The sequence below is a fragment of the Hesperophylax consimilis genome, unplaced genomic scaffold (assembly GCF_061612785.1).
Source record: "Hesperophylax consimilis isolate HC1 unplaced genomic scaffold, BYU_Hcon_1.0 scaffold_296, whole genome shotgun sequence".
In the NCBI taxonomy this organism is placed as follows: Eukaryota; Metazoa; Arthropoda; class Insecta; order Trichoptera; family Limnephilidae; genus Hesperophylax; species Hesperophylax consimilis.
Genome location: NW_028301476.1, coordinates 20001 through 27980, shown reverse-complemented (window position 1 = coordinate 27980; position 7980 = coordinate 20001). Strand labels below are relative to the sequence as shown.

General features: G+C 46.5%; 3 non-coding genes across 3 annotated transcripts in view; all 3 read left to right on the top strand.

The window, feature by feature from the left end:
• The first annotated feature begins 4651 nt into the window (after positions 1-4651).
• Positions 4652-6591, top strand: LOC149408435 (small subunit ribosomal RNA). The gene has a single exon (XR_016305604.1). It is a non-coding gene; the product is annotated as a small subunit ribosomal RNA (ribosomal RNA).
• A 329-nt stretch (positions 6592-6920) lies between these two features.
• LOC149408434 (5.8S ribosomal RNA) lies at positions 6921-7082 on the top strand. Its single transcript, XR_016305602.1, has one exon. It is a non-coding gene; the product is annotated as a 5.8S ribosomal RNA (ribosomal RNA).
• A 411-nt stretch (positions 7083-7493) lies between these two features.
• The window catches only part of LOC149408433 (large subunit ribosomal RNA), a 4064-nt gene continuing 3577 nt past the window's right edge, over positions 7494-7980 (top strand). Inside the window, exon 1 of the ribosomal RNA XR_016305605.1 lies at positions 7494-7980. This exon is cut by the window's right edge and continues 3577 nt beyond it. This is a non-coding gene — a ribosomal RNA (large subunit ribosomal RNA).

Here is a 7980-nt window from a genome sequence, read left to right as displayed (position 1 = left end):
TGTATCCTTTTCTGATTTTTCTGTTTCAGATTTTCGTTTAGAAATCGGTAATATTGTCTTCGATAATTAATAAATTAAATAAATCATTTTCGTCAGGAGGTGAGGGAATGCAATTCAGAGCGGCGGGCGCGGGTAAAGCGCGGGAGTAACTGGGACGCACTTAACGGCCCTCAACGTGTTTTCAAAATTTTCTTATTTAAAAATAAAATATTTATTTTTTTTAAATTTCAGAATCGAACTCATAACGTCATTCTTAGTGTAGAATAATAAATTTAGCCGCGGTTCGGTGCAGCGGGGCCGGCGATGAGTGGGATCTGATATCGAGTAGCGGCCGCGGGTGGACGGCGGGAGTAACTGCGACGCACCCGATGACGCCATTTGCCCCGGGCACGGTGTGATTTAAAAGAAAAAAAAACTTTTTTTTTGACGTATTTTATTTCAGAATCTAATTCGGAACGCCATTCTTAGTGTAGAATATTAAATTTAAAGGTTTCGAGAGCATTGGGACCGGAGCTGACAAGATCTCATTTCGGATGATAGCCGCGGGTAAACGGCGGGAGTAAACGGGCCGCACTTAATGGCCCTCAATGTGAAATTGTAATTTATTTATTTTTATAGATTTTTATTTCGGAATCGAATTCGGAACGTCATTCTTGTAGCGTAGAATAAAAAATTTAAATGTTACGGGAGCATTGGGACCGGAGCGGAGCTGAGAGGATCTCATTTCGGGTGGTAGCCGCGGGTAAACGGCGGGAGTAAACGGGCCGCACTTAATGGCCCTCAGTGTGAAAATGTTTATTTTTTAGTTTTCTTATCATGTATGTATGTATGTATGTATGTATGTATGTATGTATGTATGTATGTATGTATGTATGTATAATTTAACATTTCGATAGTGAGAAGACGTGAGCGACGAGGGTAAATTTATTTTTTCGAGACCGAGCGTGAGCAGTCGGGCAGACGGCCGGAGATGAGGCGACGCGGCTCGCGCTACTGCGGCCGGTTCCGCGAGAGGCCCGACCGCCCGGGCGTCCGTCTGAGCGCAGTCGAGGAGTCGGAGCGGGCGCATCGCGGTCTGTAATAGTCGGTGAATTTGTTTTATTCGAATCCCTTTTAAAATCGTTTTCTTACTATGTATGTATGTATGTATGTATGTATGTATGTATGTATGTATGTATGTATGTATGTATAATTTAACATTTCGATAGTGAGAAGACGTGAGCGACGAGGGTAAATTTATTTTTTCGAGACCGAGCGTGAGCAGTCGGGCAGACGGCCGGAGATGAGGCGACGCGGCTCGCGCTACTGCGGCCGGTTCCGCGAGAGGCCCGACCGCCCGGGCGTCCGTCTGAGCGCAGTCGAGGAGTCGGAGCGGGCGCATCGCGGTCTGTAATAGTCGGTGAATTTGTTTTATTCGAATCCCTTTTAAAATCGTTTTCTTACTATGTATGTATGTATGTATGTATGTATGTATGTATGTATGTATGTATGTATAATTTAACATTTCGATAGTGAGAAGACGTGAGCGACGAGGGTAAATTTATTTTTTCGAGACCGAGCGTGAGCAGTCGGGCAGACGGCCGGAGATGAGGCGACGCGGCTCGCGCTACTGCGGCCGGTTCCGCGAGAGGCCCGACCGCCCGGGCGTCCGTCTGAGCGCAGTCGAGGAGTCGGAGCGGGCGCATCGCGGTCTGTAATAGTCGGTGAATTTGTTTTATTCGAATCCCTTTTAAAATCGTTTTCTTACTATGTATGTATGTATGTATGTATGTATGTATGTATGTATGTATGTATGTATGTATGTATGTATGTATGTATGTATGTATGTATGTATAATTTAACATTTCGATAGTGAGAAGACGTGAGCGACGAGGGTAAATTTATTTTTTCGAGACCGAGCGTGAGCAGTCGGGCAGACGGCCGGAGATGAGGCGACGCGGCTCGCGCTACTGCGGCCGGTTCCGCGAGAGGCCCGACCGCCCGGGCGTCCGTCTGAGCGCAGTCGAGGAGTCGGAGCGGGCGCATCGCGGTCTGTAATAGTCGGTGAATTTGTTTTATTCGAATCCCTTTTAAAATCGTTTTCTTACTATGTATGTATGTATGTATGTATGTATGTATGTACTTATGTATAAATATACAAAAATCTCTTCACTTTATATGTTTTGTTATGATTTTTTTTTTCTCCTATTTACATATGTTTTAAAAGTAAAATTTTATTATTATTTTTTTACACTTCACAGACGAGTGTTTTTGGACTCTTGTAGAGGTAAAAATGTTAATTTTTAATTGAATATATTTTTAAAAAATGTACGTGTAAATATGAATTTATTTGATTTAATTTCAATGTCGTCTATTAAGTTTTTTTTTTTTTTTTAACTCAACAGAATAAATGATATAATATAACAATTCTAAAATGTTGCCTAGTCTTGTGGGTGCCGGGTGAATTTACTTTATGTATCAGGTTAGGTTAGGTTAGGTTAGGTTAGGTTAGGTTAGGTTAGGTTAGGTTAGGTTAGGTTAGGTTAGGTTAGGTTAGGTTAGGTTAGGTTAGGTTAGGTTAGGTTAGGTTAGGTTAGGTTAGGTTAGGTTGGGTTAGGTTGGGTTAGTGTAGGTTAGGTTAGGTTAGGTTAGGTTAGGTTAGGTTAGGTTAGGTTAGGTTAGGTTAGGTTAGGTTAGGTTAGGTTAGGTTAGGTTAGGTTAGGTTAGGTTAGGTTTGGTTAGGTTAGGTTAGGTTAGGTTAGGTTAGGTTAGGTTAGGTTAGGTTAGGTTAGGTTAAGTTAGGTTTGGTTAGGTTAGGTTAGGTTAGGTTTGGTTAGGTTAGGTTAGGTTAGGTTGGGTTAGGTTAGGTTAGGTTAGGTTAGGTTAGGTTAGGTTAGGTTAGGTTAGGTTAGGTTAGGTTAGGTTAGGTTAGGTTAGGTTAGGTTAGGTTAGGTCAGGTCAGGTTAGGTGCGATTACAATTTTTGCAAATAGATAAATTGACAAAAATTTTTGCCATTAAAATTTATGCCAATAAAATTTTCTGCCAATAAAATTTGATGCCAATAAAATTTGATGCCAATAAAATTTTCTGCCAATATAATTTTATGCCAATAAAATTTTAGGCCAATAAAATTTTCTGCCAATAAAATTTGATGCCAATAAAATCTTCTGCCAATATAATTTTATGCCAATAAAAATTTTTTGCCAATACTTATTAGCAAAAAATTGATCTTTGTCAATGGAATTTAAATTTAAAAAAGTAAAATAAATACAAAACAATACAAGAACAACACGTCAACTCAACAGAGATCAAATGGGAAAATAATTCACCGACTCCAGATATTTTCATATCGGAGGGTTCGGCTCGGTAGAACTCCTAACGGGGCCTATAAATAAATCCTACAGATCCCTCAACATAAACATTTAAAAAAATCTTTTGTTATCCTACATGTATTCAAAATGACCGACTTTTGCATCTTTATATATAAATTTTTTGATAGATCTAATACGCCTAAATTTTTAATAAGAGAGCTAGGTATAATGCCGGTAGCCGAAATAACGAATGGTAATATTTTTATAGTCTGAGAATGCCAAATTCTTTTTTTCTCATTTCCTAAATCTGTGTATTTTCTTATTTTTTCACTAACAGATTTTTGAATATTACAGGAATTCGGAATAGCGACATCGATGATATAAGTTATTTTTAAAAATTTTGTCATGTAAAACTATATCGGTTCTATTATGACTAATCGCTCGATCTGTTAGTTATATATTTAGTTAGTTATGTTAGTTATTTATTATTATTATTATTATATCTATGTTAAGTTTTTATTTTTATTTGAAATATGTTCTTATTGTGTAAATTTGAAATAACTACGTACCTCTGTATTAAGTTTTTTTAAACTCACCGGGAACGGTCGGTCGGTATCATCGATTAAATGAAATAATTTAAAATTTCCAAAATGCGAATACGAAAGTAAGTGACGAGAGTAAATTTATTTACCGAGACCGAGCGCCTTGTGCCCGGTTTCGCGAGCCGCCCGAGGCCCGACGGCCCGGCCGCCTGCGCGCCTTCGAGGGGTCGGAGCGGGCGCATCGCGCTCGGCGCCGTCCCGAGCGAGAACGCGACCCGGCACAGCTTTGTGCCCGCCGAGTGTGGCGGGCTCTCGATGCACGGCGTTCGCAAACTGCGGCGGCCTATCGGTCGTGTCGGCGGTGTTATTTGCGAGAAACTACGTGACGCCCGCTTCTGCGCGGCGTTCGCGCTCATGTTTTGACTCTGGAGTTCCGCGCGAGCAGAATTTTCAAAAGCAAAGGCGGAGGATTTTATCCCCGTCTCACTGTTGCCTCGCCAAAGGCGTGCGCTTTCGGTGTACACGTTTTACGAATGGGAATTATAAATCGGACGATAGCGTCGTCGCGGGTGCGGTCTCTCTCTCTCGGGCGGGAGCCGTCCTACGCGCGCTTTCTTCGTTTGAAGCAAAAATTTTCCCGCGGAGCTTTCGTCTAGCGACGGTCGCCGAGCGGGAGAATATAGCGGTACGCATAATGAGCGTGACTCGTGCGGGTGACTCCGTCGCGTGTTCTTTAACGCCGTGTTGTCCGCGCCCTCTACGCGAGGGCGGGCCTCTGTCGTTCGGAGGATTAAAAACCCTCCGACGGTGGTGCAGCTCCCTGGTTGATCCTGCCAGTAATCATATGCTTGTCTCAAAGACTAAGCCATGCAAGTCTCAGTAAAAGCCGAATTAAGGTGAAACCGCGAATGGCTCAATATATCAGTTTTGGTTCCTTAGATCGTACACGGTTACTTGGATAACTGTGGCAATTCTAGAGCTAATACATGCAAACGAGGTTCTGACCGGTAACGGGAGGAATGCTTTTATTAGATCAAAAACCAATCGGCGGCGGGGTTCGCGCCCCGTCCGTCGCCATTCGAGATGACTCTAGATAACTTTGAGCTGATCGCACGGTCTAGCACCGGCGACGCATCTTTCAAATGTCTGCCTTATCAACTGTCGATGGTAGTTTATGCGACTACCATGGTTGTCACGGGTAACGGGGAATCAGGGTTCGATTCCGGAGAGGGAGCCTGAGAAACGGCTACCACATCCACGGAAGGCAGCAGGCGCGCAAATTACCCACTCCCGGCACGGGGAGGTAGTGACGAAAAATAACGATACGGGACTCGTCCGAGGCCTCGTGATCGGAATGATTACACTTTAAATCCTTTAATGAGGATCCATTGGAGGGCAAGTCTGGTGCCAGCAGCCGCGGTAATTCCAGCTCCAATAGCATATACTAAAGTTGTTGCGGTTAAAAAGCTCGTAGTTGAAATTGTGTCCTGCGGTGTCGGTCTACCGAATGCGGTACGACAGGCACGTCTGCGGGGCTTCTCGCCGGTGCGTCCACCGCCGGCGTGTGTCGGTCGGCCTCACGGTCGGCCGCGCACCGAGGCGGGCCGTCGCGGCTGTTTACTTTGAACAAATTAGAGTGCTCAAAGCGGGCTAACACTTGCCTGAATATTGTACGCATGGAATAATAGAATAGGACCTCGGTTCTGTTTTGTTGGCTTTCTGATACCAGAGGTAATGATTAATAGGGACGACTGGGGGCATTCGTATTGAGACGTTAGAGGTGAAATTCTTGGATCGTCGCAAGACGGACTAAAGCGAAAGCATTTGCCAAAGGTGTTTTCATTAATCAAGAACGAAAGTTAGAGGTTCGAAGGCGATTAGATACCGCTGTAGTTCTAACCATAAATGATGCCAGCCAGCGATCCGCCGAAGTTTCATAATTTTAACCCGGTGGGCAGCTCCCGGGAAACCAAAGCTTTCGGGCTCCGGGGGGAGTATGGTTGCAAAGCTGAAACTTAAAGGAATTGACGGAAGGGCACCACCAGGAGTGGAGCCTGCGGCTTAATTCGACTCAACACGGGAAAACTCACCAGGCCCGGACACTGGAAGGATTGACGGATTAACAGCTCTTTCTCGATTCGGTGGGTGGTGGTGCATGGCCGCTCTTAGTTGGTGGAGCGATTTGTCAGGTTAATTCCGGTAACGAACGTAACTCTAGCCTATTAAATAGACGTGCAACCGGTATCACGAGGGTCCGTGTGCGCGCGGCTTCGGCGTTCGCGCGTCGGGGTCGTGCGTTTCGCGGTCTTCACTACCGGCGTACAATGAAAATCTTCTTAGAGGGACCGGCGGTATATATAGCCGCACGAGATTGAGCAATAGCAGGTCTGTGATGCCCTTAGATGTCCTGGGCCGCACGCGCGCTACACTGAAGGGATCAGCGTGTCCTCCTTGGCCTAACGGCCCGGGTAACCCGATGAAACCCCTTCGTGATAGGGATTGGGGTTTGCAATTCTCCCCCATGAACGAGGAATTCCTAGTAAAAGCGAGTCACCAGCTCGCGTTGATTGCGTCCCTGCCCTTTGTACACACCGCCCGTCGCTACTACCGATGGATGATTTGGTGAGGTCTTCGGACTGGTGCGCGGAAGCTCTCACGGGCATCCGACGCGTCGGAAAGTTTGACCGAATTTGATCATTTAGAGGAAGTAAAAGTCGTAACAAGGTTTCCGTAGGTGAACCTGCGGAAGGATCATTTCCTGTGTTTAATGTTTGTGCTTTCCATGATATGAAATATTATTATGAAACAAAACATATTATACATATAAACCATAATCGAACGAATGCTAAATTACTGCGTCGGAGATCGCCCTAGGGCGCCGATGCGAACCGAGAACCGCCGGCGTCGAGCGGAGGAGGGCTCCGTCCTCTATCCGCTCGTCCGGTGAAATTTTACCCGTCGCCGTGAAGGCGGCGGTACAAAATTAATCTTTTTGTCGAATGGAATTATAAACATTTCGAAAACGCAAACCAAATTGTAAAAACCGAAAACTAAAACGTATCTATTTATGTTTGTTTTATCATTATTACCCTGAACGGCGGATCACTCGGCTCGTGGGTCGATGAAGAACGCAGCTAAATGCGCGTCAGAGTGTGAACTGCAGGACACATGAGCATCGACATTTCGAACGCACATTGCGGTCCGAGCAAGACGTAGTTTGTCGACGGACCACTCCTGTTTGAGGGTCGCGCACACAATGCGACCAGACTGTTCTCTCGCCCCCGTCCTCGGACGGGGGCGCGCAGAGCGAGCGTTGCCGGCGTCGCCGGGGCCCGCGCGCGTCGTCTCCTCGGAGACGCGCGCCGGGACCTCGGCGTCCGGTTAAATTTGACGAAGTGCTCTCTCGATGCGCGCGATTTCCGCTTGCGTTATACCAAACGCGGAGGAACGCGTGCGAGCCTTGAGCTAGCGACGACGCTGAAAACTGGGCAGTCTACCGCGCGAGCGGTCGGCTGTCCGGGGCGATCTTCGCGCTCTCGGCCGCGCGCACCTCCGCGGACGCTCGTCGGTTTCGCGCCCGCTTGACAGAGTCTGCACGGGCGAGAATACGCGCACACTGTTGCTTTGCGTACTTCTCGAATTTATAAAATTTTTGTTGTCGACCTCAAATCAGGAGAGATCACCCGCCGAACTTAAGCATATCAGTAAGCGGAGGAAAAGAAACTAACGAGGATTCCCCGAGTAGCGGCGAGCGAAACGGGAAGAGCCCAGCGCTGAATCCTGCGGCCCCGGCGGGCCGCCGGGAAATGTAGCGTTCGGGAGGAGAGTTATACATACACGCGCGGTCATTAGTCACGGCTGCCTGTCCAAGTTCATCTTGAACGGGGCCCGCTTACCCGCAGAGGGTGCCAGGCCCGTGGTGACGGTAGCCGGCCGCGACGGTCTCTCTCCCTAGAGTCGGGTTGCTTGAGAGTGCAGCCCTAAGTGGGTGGTAAACTCCATCTAAGGCTAAATACTACCACGAGACCGATAGCGAACAAGTACCGTGAGGGAAAGTTGAAAAGAACTTTGAAGAGAGAGTTAAAGAGTACGTGAAACCGTTCAGGGGTAAACCTGTGGAACTCAAACGAGCGAACGGGGAGATTC